The sequence below is a fragment of the Myotis davidii genome, unplaced genomic scaffold (assembly GCF_000327345.1).
Source record: "Myotis davidii unplaced genomic scaffold, ASM32734v1 scaffold218, whole genome shotgun sequence".
NCBI classification, from domain to species: domain Eukaryota; kingdom Metazoa; phylum Chordata; class Mammalia; order Chiroptera; family Vespertilionidae; genus Myotis; species Myotis davidii.
This window is the reverse complement of record NW_006289235.1, coordinates 1766599-1776183: the sequence shown is the minus strand read 5'-3', so window position 1 is coordinate 1776183 and position 9585 is coordinate 1766599.

The following is a 9585-nucleotide window of genomic DNA, read 5'->3' as shown; positions in this document are numbered from 1 at the left end:
TTGACATTTCACTCTTTTGCTCCCTCTAAAAGAGAGAGAGAGAGAGAGAGAGAGAGAGAGAGAGAGAGAGAGAGCTTTTTGTCTCCTGGTATTAGAACCAGGAGTTTTTTTCAAATTAACCAATCAACATCCCACAGGCTTTATTATAGTTTGATTAGGGTCCCCTCAGGAGCAGGGGGAGGTGGAGAACCCTCAGCGGCAATTGGGGCTGGCAGCCACTACTTACACCCACTGATGGTGCTGAGCTATTGCGACCAGTGCTGGGCACTGGCAGCAGGTGTGAGAGGCGACTGCTGGCCCCAGTTGCCCCTCAGGAGCAGGGGGAGGTGGAGAAGCCCTGAGGGGAAATTGAGGCTGGCAGCCACCACTCAAACCCACTGACAGCACCAAGCGATCGGGACCGGCATCACGTCCCAGCAGTGGCTGCAAGTGAGGCCAATGCTAGCAGCAGGTGCAAATGCCGGGCGAGACCATGGGGCGCAGGAGCAAAGAATTTTCAGTAACCTCAAGAAACTCACCCCAATAACAGCAACGGGTGCCCGGCCTTGGTCTGGCGTCCTTACTCACCTGCTCCATCATCCCTCCATGGCTGACAGCTGCCATGTTCCACACTCTGCCGCCTACTGCAGATGCCCACCATGTTCCACATGTACCCCCTGGTGGTCAGCGCACATCATAGTGACCAGTTGTTCGGTTGTTCCACCGTTTGGTCAATTTGCATATTAGGGTTTTATATAGAGAGATTCCTTTTCAAAAATAAAGTACTAATTTTTAAAAAATACTCAAGTTATTTGCCCTGGCCAAGTCGTTCAGTTGGTTGGAGCATCATCCTGTATACCAAAAAGGTGGCAAGTTTGATTCCCAGTCAGGGCACATACCTAGGTTGTGGGTTTGATCCCCGGTTGAGGAATACATGGGAGGCAATCAATCTGTGTTTCTCTCTCACATTCGTCTCTCCTCTCTCTCTCTCTCTCTCTCTCACATCAATGTTTCTCTCTCTCTCTCTCTCTCTCTCTCTCTCTCTCTCAAAAACAATAAAAACATATCCTCTGGTAAGGATTTTTTTAAAAACTCAAATTATTTGAAGGTCAACGTCAATTAAATTTTTACTAGTGCATATACATATATACTTAACAATAAGTGGAAACACTTAAAATATACTTATGCTATAAAGTAGGAACCTAGTGTGGAGACAAAAAAATAATTTTCCTCTACCCTTCTAAATTCTACTGGCTTCACTAATCAAATTAACATGAGACAGATTAGCAGAAAAAAAATGACCAAATTTGTTATGTATGAACATATGTGGGTCCCATAAGAATATAAGACTTGAGGACACATTGGGCCATTGGGGCTTATTTGCCATTATAGACTACAGAGAGGGAGCCAGGGGTTTGGGACTTCAAAGGAAAAGTAGGCAATTCACAGATGAGAAATAGCAAACATGTGGTAAACAAATTATTGTTGGGCCATCCAGAAGCAATGGGACACAGAGAGGAGGCCAACAAACAGACTTTGCTAGATGCCTCCCTGTCTGTCAGACTTAGTTTATATTATGCTAAGGTGATATCTCCCTTCCTTTAAACAAGTTTTTCTGTCTGAATTCCTTTAGGCAGGTAAGGGGGAGGGTCAATGTTTCTTTGTGAGTCTTTTATTTCTTAAGAATTGCCAGCTTAAGATAACCAATATCCCAAAAAGCATATTTTGGGGTACCAATCTTTGTTCCCCCTTACTATATATAAGGTTAGAAGAACTTAATGTGCAATGCTCCCTTGTGTTCATATGTAAACTTTCTGTTTCAAATAAGAGTTCTAAAACTAGATTCTGCATGGCATAGACGGCAGAATGATGCCATGGTTTCCAATTTGCTCTTCAGTAGGGATGTCATGTGTTTACTAATGAGTGTAAGTATATCGTTACTTACATTAAAACTTCACATTTAGTATTATAAAGTCTAATGTAAATTTGGTAAAGTTGCTACTTTTATAAAATTTTCAGAATAGACTCCTTGGATTCTGATAAGAAACAAAAATTGTCCATTTATGCAATTAGTGATATGCATAGAGGAGAGTTAAATGCACAAAGTGATCTTAAATATGCACATTCAAGAATAGAGGTTAGATCAAGAGTTCAAAGATCATTCAATATCATGTCAATTCCTTCCATTGTGTCATCTAAATCCTATTATCAAAGATGATTATTTACCAGGAAAAACAAACTCCCAAAATTAGAGTCCCTGCAATTTAATTTGCCATTATTAAAGGAAGGATTTTTTCAATTCTGGAATATAACCAACTTCTGCTGACAAAAAAGCCTTTAGTTAATACTGAAAATGCATATTATGATACCATTAATTTCTATGGCTAGTAATCAAACCCTTAATAATATATATTGTCTTTTCTAAGTGTCAACGATCCATGTGTGTTGTTACTATGCTATCTAAAGATGAATTTTTATATGAAGAAGAGACACTCAAGGTCAGTGAATATATATATATATATGCCTAAGTGACCTTTAGGACGGAACAACCGGAATGACTGGTTGAGCAGTCACTATAACATGCACTGACCACCAGGGGGCAGATGCTCAACGCAGGAGCTTCCCCTGGTGGTCAGTACACTCCCACAGCCAACCTCCCACAGCTCCCCCTGGCCACCTAACCTCCTGCTGTTTTTTTTCCATGGTCCCTCCCCTACCGGCTGACCCCGCAATAGGCCTTGATCACCAGCCAGGCCGAGGGACCCCACCAATGCACAAATTCATGCATAGGGCTCTAGTTTTTATATAATAATATTGACTAAATTTGCCAAATGAATAGGGAAATTTGTATTAAAGATGTCAGGGGAAATGAGTTTTAAATAGGAAACACCTGGGAATCAAAGAGTATACAGCTCTAAAACTATAACTAAAATTCTGCCTGAGATTTTGTTGACCCTTAGTCATGGCAAACGTGTACTCTGTTTTAAGGATTTCTATGGAAGCCCTCTGGAAATAACACAAGAATGACCATAGAAAGATTCCTGGGACAAAGTGGTGCCGACATCCTTTGATCTGTAATAAGCAGGTATAAAACTGCATCATGGAAAATTGTTCTGCTTTATATAGTCCACCACTGCAGTCACTGACTCTTGGTACCTCCTCTCTCTCCCCCTAACCATGGCAAAAACAACACCTAGATTAAGGCACCTGGAACAATATCTGAATATCAAATACTCAGCATATGTTGATCAAACAAATATACCTATGCTATCCCTCACATCTTCTATGAATCTAGAAGTATACCACAGGTTCTTCATGCAATATAAGAGATTGGGCCAGCCTTCCCCCAAAGTCATCACTTTTAATGTTAAAGATTTATTTTACACCACCTTAAAATCTTCATACTATGATCTGTATAAAAAGGCAAACAGATACATCTGCTTTAAAATGTAATGCCGTGCACATTTCTACTGAGAGGGGATATATATCTTTGTGGGTATCCCAAGCAAAATTACTTTCAGCTTAATAGGGTTTTCCCCCTAAGTTCCTCTTGGATTTAAAAGAGAATAACATAGCAAGGGCAAATTTGTTTTTAAATTTCTGCCTCGATAGACAGTTTAAATATTTGAATCAACATAATCTTACATGTATAAGTTATGTCATGGATGAAGGTCGGCCAGAATTTTCAAAGTGTGTTTTAAAGAACATTGATCCCAATAGATACTGAATAAAAAAAATAGATTGTTAGATATGGCAATTTTATTTTCTTCTTTGGAAAGTCATAACTAAAGATTTAAAATTTTCTGTAGTAAAAAAGAATCTTGTTTTACTTGATTTAATCTAATTTTTCCTCACCTTAAGTCACCAAGGTTCTGGTTTGGTCAAGTAATGCATAATAACTTTCTAATGGAAAGTAATTTTATGAAATCAACTTTTATAAACACATGACAAGAATATTTTGTGGCTTTATGAACTATATAACTACCAGGGTTACACATTACCATTTGTTTTGAAAAACAGTATAAAAGATGAACTGAAAACTAGTCTTGGCTTGGTTTTATTAGCAGGAATTCTTGATCTTCAATTTGTGTAGAATATATATTTCCACTTTCTTCTAAAATGTATATACTGATAGAATTATAATTTTGTTATAGAAGTAAAGAATGAAGGACATATAGGATTTTTTTAAAAAAATTCCTGTCACCTATCTCCTGGCATCATGTAAAAAAATATAACTTTATAAGACTTTTCCTATTTTATGACATACTTTTAAAATCAAGAAAAAACATGCATAGCATTACCCATGGGTTGGTTGTATGAAACTCTTTACCTTCATCTGTGCATTGACATAGAAAAGTAAGCTAGGACATGAGTTCCTTCCCCTTCCAGGGTATATGTTTGCACTCCAGTCTGGTTATTGGCCAAAGAAACCTGAATAACAGTAAATTTATCAGAATGGTGACTTAATAGCTCTTTTAAAAGCAATACAAGATAGGCCATTTCAGTACCATTAGCAACCCAAGGGTTCCTGACATCTTCAGTGGTCAGCTTCTATTCTCAAACATCATATCATGGTCATAAGATGGACTCTTCAGACTTAACAAAAGAACATTCATCAGCTGAGTAAATCCTCTTTACCAAGTTTTCCTGGTAGCTACACCCCCCAAAAATCTTGCTTATCCATATATATATAAGCCAAGCGACTGGAGCGACCAGAACAACCGGAACAACCAGTCGCTATGACATGCACTGTAGCTGGCCAACCAGCCCAATGGGGGCGGGGCCAGCCAGCCAACCTCCTGCATCCATTTCCTGGGCTAGCTGGTCCCCATGAACCCAGATCAGGTCGGACTGGCCAGACCCCAACCATGCACCGAGCCTCTAATATTTCATAATGTTGAATAGAAAGTAAAGGGTATTTACTGTATTATTTGCTTTTCTGAAAGTTGAAGAACTGGCCCAAGTTATCTGTAATGATAGAGGTTAGAAAAGATGCTTCTTCCAGAGGAAGTAGTGGGAACCTAGAATTAATTAGAACAAGCATGAGGAAGCCTTGTGGGGGACTCCGAGTGTTCAGGGCTCTTTCCCCTTCTTGCTTTTTAATAGAAACGTGCAGGACTTTATTTCACCTAGTTTTCTAAGCATGGATTCAGTCTCCATACAATATTCCTACTAAGTAGACATTCAGCTTCTGCTAAAATAATTCTAGTGATAGAAATAACTTTTTTTCCTATTCCTCCCTTTGCCTAACCCAAGCCCTTAAAAAATATTAATATTTGTTATTTAACTCAAGCTTTACAAGATAGCCAGCCTTTTAAACAGTGCCCAATACACAGGTATCTAACGTAGTCTACCACCTATTTGTGGATGTGGCTTTGACCAGGTCTTTTCTAAACAGGACTGGCCAGCACTGAAGAAAAAGGGAGGGGAGTATTTTATATATTTTTAAATGATGATGTAATTTTGAATTTTGCAATTTCTAAACAATATATCTGGCATCTGTTCAATCTGAATAAAATCTCTTATACCTTATATTGTATATATATGTGGAATTTCTCAGAATGCTATTGTTAGAAATGTCACTGAGCTGTGGAAAAAATTATCTCTAATTTGATCAATATGTGGTTACCTAAATGCCATTAATTGCCATTGCTCTTAGCCTTCAGTTTTATGAGCCACATGGTCCATAAACTTACTTTATTATAATAGGGACAAAGAAAGAAGAGATCTCATCACAACAATAATGCCACAACAATAGAGGGCATGGTTCAGAAGCACTCTTTGTCAGACACTGCATAATGGGATCTAATAATGATAAAGAAGTCCATTTCAGGATGCTATAAAAGATATTTTGTTATAAAATCTCCTTAAGTACTAATGAAAATCAAAGCAAATATGCAAGAAAAGAAGTTTATGTATGAGTACTGTAGCAGAGTTTAAGAGATGGATGGATAGATGAAGAAAAGAAAAGAAAGTGGAGAAAACATGTAATAGAGTAGGGGATTAGGTAAGTGGGGATGTTGTACTGATGAGAGAAAGGAAGAAAGGGTATTGAGGGAAGAATCCAGCTGATTTTGATGAGTAGAGTGTTGTATTTTCTATTCTTAGAAACCTAGGGGACCATCTTGCTATAAATAGCCAGGGCTGTCTCCCTTTAAAAAAAAAAGATCATATTTTCATTTATTAAATTTTTTTCTCGTGTCATTGTAAATGTGTTAAAGTTGTGGGTTTCAAAGTATGATTCAAACCACCAACATTACCTGGAAACTCAGGCTCCACTAGAAACTAACTAAGTCAAAAATACTGGGGGGGGGGGGGGTTTGTTGTTATTTTTCCCCCACCAATTTCAAAGGGATGGCAACTTCTTATTAATCTCAATATCTTCCAATCCGTTAAGTTATTATAACATTTACAGCCTCACTTCAGGAATTCAAAATGTCCTTTTCCTCTGGTCCTCTTTTCAGCTCTGGAAGGGTCATTCTACGGAGGATAGGAAGCACTAAATATAAGGCCTCAAAAAGAGGAAGTCACTAAAGGCAGAGGAGATGTGGATGTGGTAGTGGGAAGCTGTAAAACATACACTCCCCTTCATTTTCCCCCTGCCCAGCCCCGTCTAAGAATGTACAAATACCATCATTTTTGGGGAGTATGGGGGAAGAAGAAACTTTCCGCTATCCTTAGTGTTCTTCTGACTGGTCTAATTATCAAGTAGACATGAGACAGTTTAGCAAGAGAAAATGACCAAATTTAATTACATATATACTATGGGAACCCACACTTGCATGAGCGAGTCAGAGACCCCACATACATGAGAGGTTCAAAGACGGGAAAAGAAGTATATATGACATTCTGAGCTAAGGGTCACCTTGGGGTAGAAGGTCATTGCAGGACAATAAGAAGAACAGCATTCAGTAATTAAATGTCTGCCCTGCCCTACAGATAGTTCAAAAAAATGTTATCTCTGATAATCTCTTATTATGGGCAAGGCCCCTAATTCAAATTCTTCTAGGTAGTTACGGAAGGGTTGGGGGTGGAGGGCAAGTTTCTCTTGAGCCAGCAGGGCCTTGGTTGCCTTTAGCTTGAAACAATCTGCTTATCATAGAGGCGTATTTTGCGGTGACTCATTTTGAAACCCTACAGGAGCAATTAGGCCTTTACAAGGCTTATGCCAACCTCAGTTTCCCCAGTTCAGTTTCCAAAGCCTCACCCACTGTCTTTGGATTGTAAGAAGTAGTGTGGGGCTCCCCACATTGAGAACTAAAGCTCTGATATCAATGTATTGCCTGCTGTTGTTCTCATGATACCTCTTCCCCTACCACATTGCCTACTAAACAGTAAACTCACAGTTTCTTCAAATGTACAACAAATCTTCACTAAGTACTGAGGGAGTTTTTAGGATTGTTAACCAGACTGGTCAGTGCCATTAACTGCTCATTCTCTACCCAAGGGCTAGAGAATCAAATATGGTCCCATTGCATCTGAGATAATGATGACTGTAATATCTGACCATATGTCTCAATTATGCCACCATTACATCTGATGGTCTCTGGGGACCTTCCTGGGTACTTCCCAATTCTGCTCATTATGACTTGCCTGTTTTCCATTTCAAACCTGGGAGTGGTACTGTGAGGAGCGCTCCTGTTGATTTCAATACAGTCCAAAAGTTGAGACATCATACTAACCAATATATTCATTACCTCTTGTTCTTTTCCATTATTATATAAAAGAACTATTGTTAATGCCCTGCTTTACAAATGAGGAAACTGAAGCTTTAAGAAGCTCTATATTTTGTTTAAGGTCACACAGCTGGTATTCAGAGGAGCAGGGAATATCTGTAATAGCCAACCTATGAGCCCTAAAATATATTTCTGCTTGCTAAAGCATTACCTTTGAAGGAGAAAATATCCTCACCCCTTAATGATTGAAAAATAAAAGGCTACCAATACCTGGTTGAAGGAATCCTTTAATTTTTTTCCCATAAATTCAGGCATTTGGGTTGGGTGAGAGTAATTTATTCACTGAGATATAGTTTCCTGTTGTAATAAATAGGACACTATGTTACTGGCTCTTATCCCTTACTAAACTTATTTTCTGCCCTTGAAGCTAAATTTCTCTAAAGATTCCTTATTTACCGTATCTACTTCCTCACCTGACATAGCTGTCTCAACCTCAGATAATCTGACTTCTGCACATCCTACAAATGAAATGGATTTTGTCAAGGTCCATATCATTTCCTGCCTCATCTCATCACTCTGTAGCTTTGATTATTGACCAGTCCCTCCTATTGGAAAACTCTTCTCCCTTGGTTTCTGGAATAGTCTACTATTCTTGTTTTCCTCCTAGGTCTCTTCATTGCCTTCATTATTTTCTTGGAGTGTGCCTCTCATTTGTGAATCTCTTTTCATGTTCAGTTTCAAGCTTTAGTCCCAATCAGCATATTTTTCTTGATTTCATCCAACCCTATAGCAATAACAACTCTTAATGATGATACCCAGATCTTTATCACCAACTAAAAATCTTTCTTGTGAGCTATAGACCTACATCCTCCTGCCTATCAGTTATACCCATTAATGCCACATAGTTGCTTCAAAATCAGTAGGCTCAAGCTCACCAACTGCCATTCAAATAGTGTTTCTTCTCTTGCTCACTGAAAGGCAACATTAGCAATTCAATTTCTCGGGTTTTTCACTGTCATCCTTCGGTCTTCTCTCTACTTCACTGTTCTGACACTATCTTGGTTTAAGCCACTATCAGTTCCTGTATGAATTATTGCAATTGCCTTAAAACTGATTATCAATTTTCCCTGCCATTATGATTCAGCTTTCCGTACTACAGCTAGGGTAATTTCTAAAATGTATTGTCTGATTATGTCAGTTATCCACTAGATTACCTTCTGTTATTTCCTCAAGATAAATTCATTTAATAACTAGCTGACTTAATTCAATATTTTTCTTCATCAAACTGACTTATCAGTATTTTCATGTTCTTTGATACTGAGGGCTTAAAGTTCAAGAGTAAATTGGCCTTATGCTTATTTTAACTCAGGCACTTCCTTCAGTGGATAATCTGTTTAAGTGATTTGCAAAATAACCAGTGGAGCACAGTCTATTGTGATCAGTAGACGTGACATAGAGTGATTTTTTTATTGTTAGACCAGCACTTTTCTTCAAATACAAACATTTATATTATATATGTATATATATATATATTTAATATCATATATAATATCATTTTAATGTTATACTGAAGCATTTTCTAAAATGCCTGCTCAAAGATTATTTCATTTTCTACCGGAATTCATCTTTGTTTAGCTTCGTACTTACTATTGATTAGGGCTCAGATTCTGTGAAGTTTATGTTGTTAATGTACAAAAACCATTGAAACCTGTAAAGAATTTTTGTGAGTTTGTTTGAGTCAAACTGTCGACACATGCCAGAAAGCAGAACCTCAATGAATTGAGATAATGCTCTGGAGAATGGCGGGTTACATCTGTATTTATACATTGCAATCAAAGGAAGAGATGTAAGTGGGTTACATGAAATCCATTGGTGATAGATTAGAGAGGCTGGAGAAAGCAAAGTGGGGGGAGGGGAGGAAGCCCTGGTT